The sequence below is a fragment of the Tamandua tetradactyla genome, chromosome 13 (genome assembly GCF_023851605.1).
Source record: "Tamandua tetradactyla isolate mTamTet1 chromosome 13, mTamTet1.pri, whole genome shotgun sequence".
Taxonomy (NCBI): Eukaryota; Metazoa; Chordata; class Mammalia; order Pilosa; family Myrmecophagidae; genus Tamandua; species Tamandua tetradactyla.
In genome coordinates, this window is record NC_135339.1 from 22,967,404 (window position 1) to 22,984,677 (window position 17,274).

The 17,274-nt window shown below is 36.2% G+C and overlaps 1 protein-coding gene across 14 annotated transcripts in view; it reads left to right on the forward strand.

The window, feature by feature from the left end:
* Positions 1–17,274, forward strand: part of USP54 (ubiquitin specific peptidase 54) — a 194,630-nt gene that overhangs the window by 38,017 nt on the left and 139,339 nt on the right. The window contains exon 2 of one of the 14 annotated variants that reach the window (XM_077124913.1): positions 14,491–14,525. The exons of the other annotated variants lie outside the window; for them this stretch is intronic. The gene's annotated coding sequence lies outside the window, so the exon portion shown is untranslated. The remainder of the gene's footprint in view (positions 1–14,490; positions 14,526–17,274) is intronic. 14 annotated transcript variants of the gene reach the window in all.

Below are 17,274 nucleotides of genomic sequence, written 5' to 3' on the forward strand. Positions count from 1 at the left end.
CATAAGTTCTATTTCTATTTTTAAATTCTATTACTGCTATTTCTATTTAGAATTATGAACTTTGTTGATCAGGGGATTGTTATAGATGTTATGAACCATAATAGCATAAGTTTCACACTTTCATGATATATTTGTGGCTGATATGTAGTGAAATATGGTTTGATTGGTTGGTTAAGTGACTGTGTATAACATTGAATAACTCTACTACTCAGTATCTTGATTTCACGGGAAGGAATGTCTCTGGTGAATTATCTTTGGGTTTGGGTAGTGTAAACTGAAAAAAGCCTGTTAATCAGATATGTAAATATTGCAAAGCTGTAGGGTAGTTAATATGACAGATGATGAATAAAGCTTCGAAAATTATATACATTGGATGACTTCCTGGGTCCAAATTAAAATTAAATTAAATTTTAAATGGATGAGTTTCAAGCTGTTAATTTTTTTTTTAATTTTTATTGATACAGCAATGTACAAGCACCTATGTTCTTTTTTTTTTAATTTATTTTTTTAAACATAACAACATACAAACATGAACAGTCCCCCATAGGATCATCCCATTCTTAGTATATAATCAATAACTCACAATATCATCACATAGCTGTATATTCATCACCATGATCATTTTTTAGAACATTTGCATCAATTCAGAAAAACATATAAAAAGAAAAAAGAAAAAACTCATATATACCATATCCTTTATCCCTCCTCTCATTGATTGCTATTATTTCCATCTACCCAATATATTTTAGCCTTTGTTTCCCCTATTTTTTTCCTATATCCCTTATCACTCCCTTTCATTGATCACTAGCATTTCAATCTACTAAATTCATTTTAACATTTGTTCCTCCTATTATTTATTTATTTTTAATCCATACGCTTTGCTCATCTGTCCATACTGTAGCTAAAAGGAACATCAGACACAAGGTTTTCACAATCACACCCACATTGTGAAAGCTATATCATAACACAATCATCTTCAAGAAACATGGCTACTGGAACACAGCTGTACAGTTTCAGGTACTTTCCTGGATACAAATTAAAATTAAATTAAATTTTAAATGGATACATTTCAAGCTGTTAATGTTTAACTAGTCTGTTAGTAATTGATCAAGGAGAGTGCATGAAAATACATATGTGTTTGCACATAAGTGTTTTGTTTAGAAGATCCAGATTAAGAAATTAAGAGGAGAGCTGTGGATTTGTCCATATTATTGGGCAAATAATTTATTGAAAACTCATTGAAAAATCACTGTCCAAATGTTTTTATTTTATATTTCTTCTGCTACTCCAGAATGCTTATAGTGTAGTTCTTATTTTAAAAATTAATACAACTCAATTTCCTTCTTCTAATAAAATATTTTCAACAGACTAGAAAATACAAATAAGGAAAAATATTAAATATCCTATAATCCGCCTACACAAAGATAACTGTATTAACACCATATTATATAGTCTATCTGGCCTTTTAAATTATATGTATGTGTATGGTGGCTTTAGTTTGTTTTCTGTTTTGTTTAATTTTGTAAAACTAAAACAACTTGAAAATACTGTGTTATCTGCCTTTTCACTAATACCCTAATCATTCATTCACTCAGTAAGTATTTATGGAGTCCCCACTATGTGCCTAGCACTGTACTATACTATGTGGATACAGCATCAAAGAAGATAGACAGAATTCCTGTTTAGGGAGATTCCATTCTAATGAGGAAGACAGGTAATAAGTAATGTGTGGTTGTGATAACTACAGTGAAGAAAAATAAAGCAGGCTAAGGAGCTAGACAGGGAGGCAAGTATTAATTTTGGATCAGGTGTTCAGGGAAGTCTCTTTGAGGAGGGTGACATTTGGGCAGAGACCAGAATGAAGGAAAGTAAAGAAACTAAGCAAAGTTCTGGGAATGGAGCATTCATTGGAGAGGGGGTAGCAAGTGAACAAGCCCTGAACTGGAAACTAGCTTGGCATCTTGGAAAATCTATGAAAAATGAATGGGTAGTAAAGATGAAATTGTGGAGATAGGTAGGGGCCAGATTATGAGTAATTTAAGATTAAGAACTTTAGATTTTACTCGGAGTGTAAAAGGTAGACATTGAAGTGTTTTATGTGGAGTAATGGCATGATTAGATTTTATATATATATATATTTTTTCAGATGCAGCTTCATTTAGTGTTTTAATATTACTTTACAATTAGGTATTATTGGGCTGTCCATTTTTGAGTTTTTGTATCTAGTCCTGTTGCACAGTCTGTATCCCTTAGGCTCCAATCACCCATTATCTTACCCTGTTTCTAACTCCTGCTGGACTCTGTTACCAATGACATATTCCAAGTTTATTCTCAAATGTCGGTTCACATCAGTGGGACCATACAGTATTTGTCCTTTAGTTTTTGGCTGGACTCACTCAGCATAATGTTCTCTAGGTCCATCCATGCTATTACATGCTTCATAAGTTTATTCTGTCTTAAAGGTGCATAATATTCCATCGTATGTATATACCACAGTTTATTTAGCCACTCCTCTGTTGATGGACATTTTGGCTGTTTCCATCTCTTTGCAATTGTGAATAACGTTGCTATAAACATTGGTGTGCAAATGTCCATTTGTGTCTTTGCCCTTAAGTCCTTTGAGTAGATACCTAGCAATGATATTGCTGGGTCGTATGGCAATTCTATATTCAGCTTTTTGAGGAACCGCCAAACTGCCTTCCACAGTGGTTGCACCATTTGACATTCCCACCAACAGTGGATAAGTGTGCCTCTTTCTCCGCATCCTCTCCAGCACTTGTCATTTTCTGTTTTGTTGATAATGGCCATTCTGGTGGGCGTGAGATGATATCTCATTGTGGTTTTGATTTGCATTTCTCTAATGGCCAGGGACATTGAGCATCTCTTCATGTGCCTTTTGGCCATTTGTATTTCCTCTTCTGATAGGTGTCTGTTCAAGTCTTTTTCCCATTTTGTAATTGGGTTGGCTGTCTTTTTGTTGTTGAGTTGGACAATCTCTTTATAAATTCTGGATACTAGACCTTTATCTGATATGTCATTTCCAAATATTGTCTCCCATGGTGTAGGCTGTCTTTCTACTTTCTTGATGAAGTTCTTTGATGCACAAAAGTGTTTAATTTTGAGGAGCTCCCATTTATTTATTTCCTTCTTCAGTGCTCTTGCTTTAGGTTTAAGGTCCATAAAACCGCCTCCAATTGTAAGTTTCATAAGATATCTCCCTACATTTTCCTCTAACTGTTTTATGGTCTTAGACCTAATGTTTAGATCTTTGATCCATTTTGAGTTAACTTTTGTATAGGGTGTGAGATACGAGTCTTCTTTCATTCTTTTGCATATGGATATCCAGTTCTCTAGGCACCATTTATTGAAGAGACTGTTCTGTCCCAGGTGAGTTGGCTTGACTGCCTTATCAAAGCTCAAATGTCCATAGATGAGAGGGTCTATATCTGAGCACTCTATTCGATTCCATTGGTTGATATATCTATCTTTATGCCAATACCATGCTGTTTTGACCACTGTGGCTTCATAATATGCCTTAAAGTCAGGCAGCGCGAAACCTCCAGTTTCTTTTTTTTTCCTCAAGATGTTTTTAGCAATTCGGGGCACCCTGCCCTTCCAGATAAATTTGCTTATTGATTTTTCTATTTCTGAAAAATAAGTTGTTGGGATTTTGATTGGTATTCCATTGAATTTGTAGATCAGTTTAGGTAGGATTGACATCTTAATTATATTTAGTCTTCCAATCCATGAACACAGTATGCCCTTCCATCTATTTAGGTCTTCTGTGATTTCTTTTAGCAGTTTTTTGTAGTTTTCTTTATATAGGTTTTTTGTCTCTTTAGTTAAATTTATTCCTAGGTATTTTATTCTTTTAGTTGGAATTGTAAATGGGATTCGTTTCTTGATTTCCCCCTCAGCTTGTTCATTACTAGTGTATAGAAATGATACAGATTTTTGAATGTTGATCTTGTAACCTGCTACATTGCTGTACTCATTTATTAGCTCTAGTAGTTTTGTTGTGCATTTTTCCGGGTTTTCAACGTATAGTATCATATCGTCTGCAAACCGTGATAGTTTTACTTCTTCCTTTCCAATTTTGATGCCTTGTATTTCTTTTTCTTGTCTAATTGCTCTGTCTAGAACCTCCAACACAATGTTGAATAATAGTGGTGATAATGGACATCCTTGTCTTGTTCCTGATCTTAGGGGGAAAGTTTTCAATTTTTCCCCATTGAGGATGATATTAGCTGTGGGTTTTTCATATATTCCCTCTATCATTTTAAGGAAGTTCCCTTGTATTCCTATCTTTTGAAGTGTTTTCAACAGGAAAGGGTGTTGAATCTTGTCAAATGCCTTCTCTGCATCAATTGAGATGATCATGTGATTTTTCTGCTTTGATTTGTTGATATGGTGTATTACATTAATTGATTTTCTTATGTTGAACCATCCTTGCATACCTGGGATGAATCCTACTTGGTCATGATGTATAATTCTTTTAATGTGTTGTTGGATACGATTTGCTAGAATTTTATTGAGGATTTTTGCATCTATGTTCATTAGAGAAATTGGTCTGTAGTTTTCTTTTTCTGTAATATCTTTGCCTGGTTTTGGTATGAGGGTGATGTTGGCTTCATAGAATGAATTAGGTAGTTTTCCGTCCACTTTGATTTTTTGAAGAGTTTGAGGAGAGTTGGTACTGATTCTTTCTGGAATGTTTGATAGAATTCACATGTGAAGCCGTCTGGTCCTGGACTTTTCTTTTTAGGAAGCTTTTGAATAACTGATTCAATTTCTTTACTTGTGATTGGTTTGTTGAGGTCATCTATTTCTTCTTGAGTCAAAGTTGGTTGTTCATGTCTTTCCAGGAACCCGTCCATTTCATCTAAATTGTTGTATTTATTAGCGTAAAGTTGTTCATAGTATCCTGTTATTACCTCCTTTATTTCTGTGAGGTCAGTAGTTATGTCTCCTCTTCCATTTCTGATCTTACTTATTTGCATCCTCTCTCTTCTTCTTTTTGTCAATCTTGCTAAGGGCCCATCAATCTTATTGATTTTCTCATAGAACCAACTTCTGGTCTTATTGATTTTCTCTATTGTTTTCATGTTTTCAATTTCATTTATTTCTGCTCTAATCCTTGTTATTTCTTTCCTTTTGCTTGCTTTGGGATTAGTTTGCAGTTCTTTCTCCAGTTCTTCCAAGTGGACAGTTAATTCCTGCATTTTTGCCTTTTCTTCTTTTCTGATATAGGCATTTAGGGCAATAAAATTCCCTCCTAGCACTGCCTTTGCTGCGTCCCATAAGTTTTGATATGTTGTGTTTTCGTTTTCATTCGCCTCGAGGTATTTACTAATTTCTCTTGCAATTTCTTCTTTGACCCACTCGTTGTTTAAGAGTGTGTTGTTGAGCCTCCAAGTATTTGTGAATTTTCTGGCACTCCGCCTATTATTGATTTCCAACTTCATTCCTTTATGATCCGAGAAAGTGTTGTGTATGATTTCAATCTTTTTAAATTTGTTAAGACTTGCTTTGTGACCCAGCATATGGTTTATCTTTGAGAATGATCCATGAGCACTTGAGAAAAAGGTGTATCCTGCTGTTGTGGGATGTAATGTCCTATAGATGTCTGTTAAGTCTAGCTCATTTATAGTGATATTCAGATTCTCTATTTCTTTATTGATCCTCTGTCTAGATGTTCTGTCCATTGATGAGAGTGGGGAATTGAAGTCTCCAACTATTATGGTATCTGTGTCTATTTCCCTTTTCAGTGTTTGCAGTGTATTCCTCACATATTTTGGGGCATTCTGGTTCTGTGCGTAAATATTTATGATTGCTATGTCTTCTTGTTTAATTGTTCCTTTTATTAGTAGATAGTGTCCTTCTTTGTCTCTTTTAACTGTTTTACATTTGAAGTCTAAATTGTTGGATATTAGTATAGCTACTCCTGCTCTTTTCTGGTTGTTATTTGCATGAAATATCTTTTCCCAACCTTTCACTTTCAGTCTATGTTTATCTTTGGGTCTAAGATGTGTTTCCTGTAGACAGCATGTAGAAGGATCCTGTTTTTTTTTTATTATTATTAATTAACGGAAAAAAAGAAATTAACCCAACAGTTAGAAATCATACCATTCTACATATGCAATCAGTAATTCTTAACATCATCACATACATGCATGATCATCGTTTCTTAGTACATTTGCATCGGTTTAGAAGAACTAGCAACACAACCGTAAAAGATATAGAATGTTAATATAGAGAAAAAAAATAAAAGTAATAATAGTAAGAACAAAACAAAACAAAACAAAAAACCTATAGCTCGGATGCAGCTTCATTCAGTGTTTTAACATGATTACTTTACAATTAGGTATTATTGTGCTGTCCATTTTTGAGTTTTTGTATCTAGTCCTGTTGCACAGTCTGTATCCCATCAGCTCCAATTACCCATTATCTTACCCTGTTTCTAACTCCTGCTGAACTCTGTTACCAATGACATATTCCAAGTTTATTCTCGAATGTTGATTCACATCATTGGGACCATACAGTATTTGTCTTTTAGTTTTTGGCTAGACTCACTCAGCATAATGTTCTCTAGGTCTATCCATGTTATTACATGCCTCATAAGTTTATCCTGTCTTAAAGCTGCATAATATTCCATCGTATGTATATACCACAGTTTATTTAGCCATTCTTCTGTTGATGGACATTTTGGCTGTTTCCATCTCTTTGCAATTGTAAATAACGCTGCTATAACCATTGGTGTGCAAATGTCCGTTTGTGTCTTTGCCCTTAAGTCCTTTGAGTAGATACCTAGCAATGATATTGCTGGGTCGTATGGCAATTCTATATTCAGCTTTTTGAGGAACCGCCAAACTGCCTTCCACAGTGGTTGCACCATCTGACATTCCCACCAACAGTGGATAAGTGTGCCTCTTTCTCCGCATCCTCTCCAGCACTTGTCATTTTCTGTTTTGTTGATAATGGCCATTCTGGTGGGCGTGAGATGATATCTCATTGTGGTTTTGATTTGCATTTCTCTAATGGCCAGGGACATTGAGCATTTCTTCATGTGCCTCTTGGCCATCCGTATTTCCTCTTCTGAGAGGTGTCTGTTCAAGTCTTTTTCCCATTTTGTAATTGGGTTGGCTGTCTTTTTGTTGTTGAGTTGAACAATCTCTTTACTAATTCTGGATACTAGACCTTTATCTGATATGTCATTTCCAAATATTATCTCCCATTGTGTAGGCTGTCTTTCTACTTTCTTGATGAAGTTCTTTGATGCACAAAAGTGTTTAATTTTGAGGAGTTCCCATTTATTTATTTCCTTCTTCAGTGTTCTTGCTTTAGGTTTAAGGTCCATAAAACCACCTCCAGTTGTAAGATTCATAAGATATCTCCCTACATTTTCCTCTAACTGTTTTATGGTCTTAGACCTAATGTTTAGATCTTTGATCCATTTTGAGTTAACTTTGTATAAGGTGTGAGATGCGGGTCTTCTTTCATTCTTTTACATATGGATATCCAGTTCTCTAGGCACCATTTATTGAAGAGACTGTTCTGTCCCAGGTGAGTTGGCTTGACTGCCTTATCAAAGCTCAAATGTCCATAGATGAGAGGGTCTATATCTGAACACTCTATTTGATTCCATTGGTCAATATATCTATCTTTATGCCAATACCATGCTGTTTTGACCACTGTGGCTTCATAATATGCCTTAAAGTCCAGCATCGCGAGACCTCCAGCTTCGTTTTTTTTCCTCAAGATGTTTTTAGCAATTTGGGGCAACCTGCCCTTCCAGATAAATTTGCGTATTGGTTTTTCTATTTCTGAAAAATAAGTTGTTGGGATTTTGATTGGTATTGCATTGAATCTGTAGATCAGTTTAGGTAGGATTGACATCTTAATTATATTTAGTCTTCCAATCCATGAACATGGTATGCCCTTCCATCTATTTAGGTCTTCTGTGATTTCTTTTAGCAGTTTTTTGTAGTTTTCTTTATATAGGTTTTTTGTCTCTTTGGTTAAATTTATTCCTAGGTATTTTATTCTTTTAGTTGCGATTGTAAATGGGATTCGTTTCTTGATTTCCCCCTCAGCTTGTTCATTACTAGTGTATAGAAAAGCTACAGATTTTTGAATGTTGATCTTGTAGCCTGCTACTTTGCTGTACTCATTTATTAGCTCTAGTAGTTTTGTTGTGGATTTTTCCGGGTTTTCAACGTATAGTATCATATCGTCTGCAAACAGTGATAGTTTTACTTCTTCCTTTCCAATTTTGATGCCTTGTATTTCTTTTTCTTGTCTAATTGCTCTGGCTAGAACCTCCAACACAATGTTGAATAATAGTGGTGATAGTGGGCATCCTTGTCTTGTTCCTGATCTTAGGGGGAAATTTTTCAATTTTTCCCCATTGAGGATGATATTAGCTGTGGGTTTTTCATATATTCCCTCTATTATTTTAAGGAAGTTCCCTTGTGTGTTAGTTAGATTCAGTTGTCAACTTGGCCAGGTGAGCATACCCAGTCTTGTTGCTGCAGACATAAGCCAACGGTATGTGAACCTCATCTGTTGCCAATTACATCTGCAGTCAGCTAGGAGGCGTGTCTGCTGCAATGAGTGACGTTTGACTTAATTGGCTGGTGCTTAAATGAGAGAACGCAATGTAGCACAGCCTAGCAGCTCAGCATTCCTCATCTCAGCACTTGCAACTCAGCCCAGGTCTTTGGAGAAGTCACCCCGGGGAAAGTTGTTGAAACCCAGGGGCCTGGAGAGAAGACCAGCAGAGACCATCCTGTGCCTTCCATGTAAGAAAAGTGCCTCAATGGAAAGTTAGCTGCCTTTCCTCTGAAGAACCAACAAAATAAATCCCCTTTTATTAAAAGCCAATCCGTCTCTGGTGTGTTGCTTTCCGGCAGCTAGCAAACTAGAACACCTTGTATTCCTATCTTTTGAAGTGTTTTCAACAGGAAAGGATGTTGAATCTTGTCAAATGCCTTCTCTGCATCAATTGAGATGATCATGTGATTTTTCTGCTTTGATTTGTTGATGTGGTGTATTACATTAATTGATTTTCTTATGTTGAACCATCCTTGCATACCTGGGATGAATCCTACTTGGTCATGATGTACAATTCTTTTAATGTGTTGTTGGATACGATTTGCTAGAATTTTATTGAGGATTTTTGCATCTATATTCATTAGAGAGATTGGCCTGTAGTTTTCTTTTTTTGTAATATCTTCGCCTGGTTTTGGTATGAGGGTGATGTTGGCTTCATAGAATTAATTAGGTAGTTTTCCTCCACTTCGATTATTTTGAAGAGTTTGAGGAGAGTTGGTACTGATTCTTTCTGGAATGTTTGATAGAATTCACATGTGAAGCCGTCTGGTCCTGGACTTTTCTTTTTAGGGAGCTTTTGAATGACTAATTCAATCTCTTTACTTGCGACTGGTTTGTTGATTTTAGACTTTTAATCTTCAAAACTGTGGGAAAATAATTTCTTGTTGTGTAAGTTAAAAAAAAGAAAGCTACTTACACAAAATTTGTAGGGATTACTGTGCTGTTTTGAATCTGTGGTGTACCCAGAAAAACCATGTTCTTTAATCCTTATTCAGTCAGTATTGCTGGGTGGGAGCTTTTTGTTTATCCATGGAGATGTGACCCACTCAGTTGTGGGTGGTGACTTTTGATTGGATTGTCTCCATGGAGGTGTGCCTCCACCCTTCAAGGTAGGGCTGCTTACTGGAGCCCTTTAAGAGGGAACCATTTTGAAAAAAGCTTTAGAGTCCACGCAGCCAGAGACCTTTGTAGATGAAGAAGGAAAATGCCCCTGGGGAAGCTTCATGAAACAAGAAGCCTGGAAAGAAAGCTAAGCAGACACCGCCATGTTCGCCATGTGCCTTTCCAGTTTAGAGAGAAACCCTGAACGTCATCGGTTTTCTTGAACCAAGGTATCTTTCCCTCAATACCTTAGGTTGGACATTTCTATAGCCTTGTTTTAATTTGGACATTTACACAACGTTAGAACTGTAAACTTGCAACTGAATAAATTCCCCTTTTTAAAAGCCTTCCGGTTCTGATATATTGCCTTCTGGCAACTTGCAAAGTAGAACAATTACATTAACATGCAATCATGTAAGCATTATTATACTTAACCCCTTTGAACCTCAGAGGATTCCTTCTTCTGATCCTAAAGATGAATACATTCTGATGATCTTCTGGTTGTCCTGTCTGTGCATAGGAAATAGTGAGTATTTAATATAAATTAATAATATTCCCTTAATCATTCTCTTTGTAATATGACTTATAAAAAATATTCTGAATGTCTTTATCATGAGCTGGGCGAGTTCCTATGAAAGACTATTTTACTGCTATATGCCTTTTTTATAACATTGTATATACTAGAAGTTATATGCATGTAATTTATTTTTCCTTTTTATGTAATTTTTTTATTTGCATGTGGTTCAAAAAAATCGTGTTTCTGATTTTTATTAGAATCCCATTTTTCCTAAACTTTATTAATTTCTAGAAAAATAGTTAATTTTTTTAGATCAGTTTTGTATTTACAGAAAAATTGGGCAGACAGTGCAGAATATCCCCATATATACCCCTTTACCCAGTTTCCCCTATCTTATATGTTACATTTGTTGCCATTGATGAACCAATATTGATAAAATATTATTAACTAAAACCCACAGTTTATTTAGATTTCCTTAGCTTTTACTTAATGTCTTATGTCTGTTCCAGGATTCCATACAGGATACCATATTACATTTACTTGTCATGTCATCTTAGGTTTCTCTTGGCTATAACAGTTTCTCAGAATTTCCTCGTTTTTGATGACCCTGGCAGTTTTGAGGAATATTGCATTTTATAGGATGCCCCTTTAATGGAATTTGATGATTTTCTTATGATTAGACTGAGATTATGTGTTTTTAGGAGGAAGATCATATAGGTAAAATGCCATTCTTATCACATCATGTTAAGGATACATATTATCAATGTGATTTATCACTGATTATTGTGATTGACCTTGATTATCTGGCTGGGGAAGTAGTTGTTAGGCTTCTGTAAATTTACTCTTTTTTCTTTTTTTCTGTACTATACTGTTTGGAAAGAAGTTATGATGTATAACCCTCACTTCAGGACTGGGGATTTGTTTGGAATTCTTCTGCAAAGGAAACTTTTTATTTTTCCTCATTTATTTATACATTCAGTCATTTATTTTTACCAGTATGAACTCAGATTTTTCTTATATATCCTTTGGATTATAATCCAGTATTACTTTATTTTATTGTTCACATTTTTCCAAGTTTGGCCATTGGGAGCACTTTCATTTGACTGCTACCTCCCTTTGACCTACCTTCTATCAGTGTAGGGCCCACTACCTTCAGCACTTCCTTACTTTCTGGCACTACAAAATGCTCCAGGCTCATCTTGTGTATTTCCTGTCCCAAGCCTAGAATCAGCCATTTCTCCAAGGAGCCCTAGTTCCTTCTATTAGATAATGAAACTATGGATTAGGGCATCAGATCTGCTTGTTGCTGCTGGGGTGTTGTTGCTTCTAGGCCCTCTCAGCTGACAGAGCAAGGGAATATATTTGTGTATACCAACTAGTGTATATACATAACTGTGCTGGTTTGAAAGGGTATATGCCCCCTAAGAAAAGCCATGTTTTAATATAAATCTCATTTGTTAAAGGTAGAATAATCTCTATTCAATACTGTATATTTGAAACTGTAATGAGATCATCTCCCTGGTTGATGTGATTTAGTTAAGAATGGTTGTTAAACTGGATTACAGGATAACATGTCTCCACCCATTTGAGTGGGTTTTGATTAGTTTCTGAAGTCATATAAAAGAGGAAACATTTTGGAGAATGAGAGACTCAGAGAGAGCAGAGAATGCTGCAGCACCATGAAGCAGAGAGTCCACCAGCCAGCGACCTTTGGAGATGAAGAAGGAAAACGCCTCCCGGGGAGCTTCATGAAACAGGAAGCCAGGAGACAAAGCTAGCAGATGATACCATATTCGCCATGTGCCTGTCCAGCCGAGAGAGGAGCCCTGACTGCGTTCACCATGTGCCTTTCCAGATGAGAGAGAAACCCTGAACTTCATCGGCCTTCTTGAACCAAGGTATCTTTCCCCGGATGCCTTTGATTGGACTTTTCTATAGACTTGTTTTAATTGGGACATTTTCTCGGCCTTAGATCTGTAAACTAGCAACTCATTAAATTTCCCCTTTTAAAAGCCATTCCGTTTCTGGTATATTGCATTCCAGCAGCTAGCAAACCAGAACAATAACTATAAATATTATTTCTGTATTAACTATCTGTAACTATATTAAGTTAAACATGAGTTCATACTGCTGTCTCTGACCCTAATCAATAATTCTAGCCTTTCTTCCTTTCTTATCTGTAATTTCCTGTTCTAACAGAGAAATCTCCTACCATCTGCCATTCAGTTACATAATTGTTCAATTCCAGTATACAGTATAGTGATTTCAGAATTGTTAACCATTACAGCTGTGGAAAACAGCTTTATTAACTAGAGTTCAGTGCTGAAGTACAGTTTCTTTTGCCTTTAGTCTTACAAATTCTAATCACTTCTAGAGTTACTTAGGTCAGCATCTTCATCCCACTCCCTTCCCAAGACTGTTTCATTTATTTGTATTTGTATTTTTATTATCTTTCTTTTCTATGGAAAAGTTAAAATATATACAAAAATAAGGTGAAGAGTATAATGAGTCCACATTTACCCAATACCAGCTTTATCAGTTATCAAATTCATGGTCAATCTTGCTTCATCTGTAGTCTCACCTACTCCCCCAACCCAATCCCTGACTATTTTGAAGTAAATCTCCGATATCATATTATTTCAATTGTAAATATTTCAGAATGAGATTTACCATAATTCAATTGATCTCATATTGATGGACATTTAGGTTGCTTCTGTTTTTTTTTGTTACTATGTAGCTGTAAACATCTTTGTACTATTATCTTTGCAAATTTGTGTGAGCTTATCCATAGGGTAAATTTTCAGAAGTTGAATTGCTGAAACAAAGGGTATAAACATTTAAAATTGAGAAATACTGCCAAGTTTATATTCCTACCAAGAGTGGATGAGAATTTCCTTCTCTCCATACCCTCACCTATACTGGCTTTATCCAACTTTTAAATATTTGGCACTAAGAAAGACTAAAAGCAGTATTTAGTCTTCTTTTGCATTTCTTTAATTATGAATGAGATATGATATTGATCATATCTTTATTACCATCTGTTCTTTCTTTCTATAACTATTTAAATTCTTTGCTTGTTTAAAAAAGAAAAAAGAAAAGAAATTGACACAAAGAGCTAATTTTGTATCCCAAGCCATTATTACTCTGCTATCATGTCTCCATTTTCCCCTGTCCTCCCTTTTCCTATCAACTCAGGAGTGGTGCTTAATCTCTTTAACGGAGATAAATGACTGCCCAATTTTTTCCTTTTTCTGCCTCCCTCTGTTCTGGAGGTTCATTAGCTCTTGGGTTTCTCTCCACCCTGGGCAGAGTTAGATTGTTTATTGAACATATGGTTTGAAGTCTGCTTCGGAGTGAATACTCCAGGGAAATATGCTCAAAAAGCAACAGAAAGAATTTCTTCAGATTTGTGGGTGAATGTTTGTAATTGTTTTGCAGAGGTGTGCCCAACAAGCATCACTTTAGCATGCCTTGTTCAATTGTTTGGTCTTTTCACCCTAATACAAGACATATGCTCTGTTCCTGAGCCATTTCAATGCATTTTGAGCCTTATTTTTGTCTGTGTAGATTATCTGTCTCCATTCACCATGGACATAGGTATAATCAATAGTATTGTGGTTGGTTCATTGACCAGAGCAAGGAAATTGCATTTTGTCCTCATTTAAATGACAATGCCAGAAGGGTAAGAATGTACTGACAGTGTGATTTTCCTTTCTTAGGTTTTCTTTAAAACAATTATTCAAAACCTCTTACACACAGGATGTGTTTGCCAATCATTTGAAGCCATCCAGTTTTACCAGGTGACATCTGCTATTGATTCTGAGGACCTGATGTGGACCAAAGACTTGAAACAAAGGATGTCCTTGTTTTCCAAAAAGGGCAACTGGTTCTTGTTTTTTTTAGCTTTAATAAGATATAATTCAACATACTATACAGTTTACCAATTTAAAGTGTATAATTCTATGGCTTTTAGTTTATTCACAGAGTTGCACAACTACTACTGTGATCAATTTTAGAACATTTTTATTAACCCAAAAAATGACCTCTGTGCCTATTGGCAATCACTCTCCAGTTCATCTACTGGATGATCTACATTTACTCTCCTCCTAGCCCTAGAGAACCCATAATCTACTTTCTGTCTCGTAAGTTTGCCTATTCTGGATATTTCATATAAATGGATACATACAATATGGTCTTTTGTGATGGATTTCTTTGACTTAGTATCATAGCTTTTTTTTTTTTTTTTTTTGCATGGGCAGGCGCCAGGAATTGAACCGGGTCTCCGGCATGGCAGGTGAGAACTCTGCCTACTGAGCCTCTGTGGCCCACCCAGTATCATGTTTTTAAGGTTAGCCATGCTATAGCATGTATCAGTACTTCATTTCTTTCTTGTTTTTTTTTCATGGCCAAATGCACTTTACTTATTTACTTTTTTTTTTTTTTAATATGCTGTGTGGCAGGGGTCACATTTCATTCTTTTTCCAAGTGAGTATTCCTTTGTTACAGCACCATTTGTTGAATTTTTGTTTGTTTGTTTTTGTTTTGTTAGTTTGCTTGTTTGTTTGTTTGTTTTGGGAAAGGCATGGGCCAGGAATTGAACCTGGATCTCCCTCATGCCAGGCGAGGATTCTACCACTGAACTACCTTTGCACCCTCTATTTTTTTTAATTGTGAAAAATAATATATATATATATATATATATACACACACACACACACATATATATATACACATATATATAAAAGCAATAAATTTCAAAGCACACCACAACAATTAGTTATAGAACAGATTTCAGAGTTTGATATGGGTTACAGTCCCACAATTTTACGTTTTTCCTAAAGAAATATCAATATATTGATTGAATAGTCATACTCATTTGTTAAATCCTATCTCTCTATTATAACTCCACATTTTCCTTTGATCTTTCTACCAATCTTTTGGGGTTTTGGGCTATGCCCATTCTAACCTTTTCACATGGGAAAGGGCTTTCGATAATATAGGGGAATGGAAGTAGCTGATATTCTGGAGAGGCTGGCCCCTCTGGGTTTCAGAACTTATCTGGCCTAAGAACCATCTGGAGGTTGTAGGTTTCTGGAAGGTAGCATAGTGCATGGAACCTTTGTAGAACCTCAGATAAAGCCCTAGGTGTTCTTTAGGGTTGGCAGGAACGGTTTTGGTTGGGGTTTGGCAAACTGTGATAGGTAACAATGTCTAACTGAAGCTTGCATAAGAGTGATCTCCCAACTCTATTTGAACTCTCTCAGCCACTGATACCTTATTTGTTACACTTCTTTTCCCTCTTTTGGTCAGGATGGCATTGTTAATCCCATGGTGCCAGGGTCAGGCTCATTTCTGGGAGTCATCTCCTATACCGCCAGGAAGAGTTTGACCCCTGAATGACATGTTCCACATAGGGGGAATGGCAATGATTTCACTTGCAAAGTTGAGCTTAGAGATAGAAGGGCCACAAATGAGCAACAAAAGAGGTCGTCCAGAAGTAACTCTTAGGCATGCTTATAGGTAGGCTAAGCTTCTCTGTTACATAAATAAGCTTCATAAGAGCAAGCCTCAATCTCACAAGCAGTGGGTACAACCAAATCAATAGGCCGGGCCCTCAATCTTGGGGTTTGCCCCTATGAAACTTATCCCAGCAAAGGACCGGCTAAGCCTACTTAAAATTAGGCCTAAGAGTTACCCCCAGAGAACCTCTTTTGTTGCTCAGATGTGGCCTGCCTCTCTCTCAGCTGACATGGCAAGCAAACTTACCGCCCTCTTTCCCTCTACGTGGGACATGACTCCCAGGGATGTAAACCTCCCTGGCAACGTGGGACAGAAATCCTAGAATGAGCAGGGACTTGGCTTCAAGGGATTGAGAAAACCTTCTTGATCCATAGGGGAAAGAGAGAAATGAGACAAAATAAAGTGTCAGTGGCTGAGAAATTTCAAATAGAGTCGAGAGGTTATCCTGGAAGTTATTCTTACACATTATATAGATATCACCATTTTAGTTTATGCTGTGTTAGAGTGGCTAGAGGGAAGTACCTGAGACTGTAGAGCTGTGTTCCAGTAGCCTTGTTTCTTGAAGATGATTGTGCAATGATATAGCTTTCTCAGTGTGACTGTGTGATTGTGAAAACCTTATGTCTGATGTCCTTTTATCTATGATATGGACAGATGAGTAAAAAATATGGATACAAAATAAATAATAGGGGGAACAAAGGTTACAATAAATTGAGTAGATTGAAATATTAGTGGTCAATGAAAGCGAGGGGTAAGGGGTATGGCATGTATGAATTTTTTCTTTTTTCTTTCTTTTGCTGGAGAGAGACAAATGTTCAAAAAATGATCCTGATGATGAATACACAACTATGTGATGATATTGTGAACCATTGATTGTAACCATCTCAAGAATGTTTGTATGTCAAAAACGTATGTTTGTTGTTCATTATAAAAATAAAAAAAAATTAAAAAAAAAAGAGTAAGCCTCAAGATCAAGGGCTTGATCTATTGATTAGAGTATCCCTAATGTTTGACATAGTATTGCACATTAATCTTATATCCTGTCACTTTGCTGAATTTGTTAATTAGTTCAAGAAGCTTTGTTGTAGATTTCTTAGGATTTTCTTAGTATCATATCATCTGCAAATAATGCAAGTTTTACTCCTTTGTTTCTGATTTGGACCTTTCATTTATATTTCCTGCCTGATTTCTCTAGCTAGAAATTCTAGTACTTTGTTGAATAGTAGTGGTGACAGAGGGCATCCTTGTCTCATTCCTGATCTTAGGGGGTAGGCTTTCAGTCTCTCACCATTGAGTATGATGCTGTCTATGAGTTTTTCATATATGCTGTTTATCATACTGAAGAAATGTCCTTTGATTCCTACCTTTGTTGGTTAGCTGATGGCTGGGGGTAAGCGGCCATACTGAGTCAGTCACACAGACACACAGCACACAGACACACAGCACACAGCACACGACTCAGGAGACAACCCTCAGGAGTGAGTGGAAGGCGTCCGCTTTATTGAGGAAGTGCACAGGTTTAT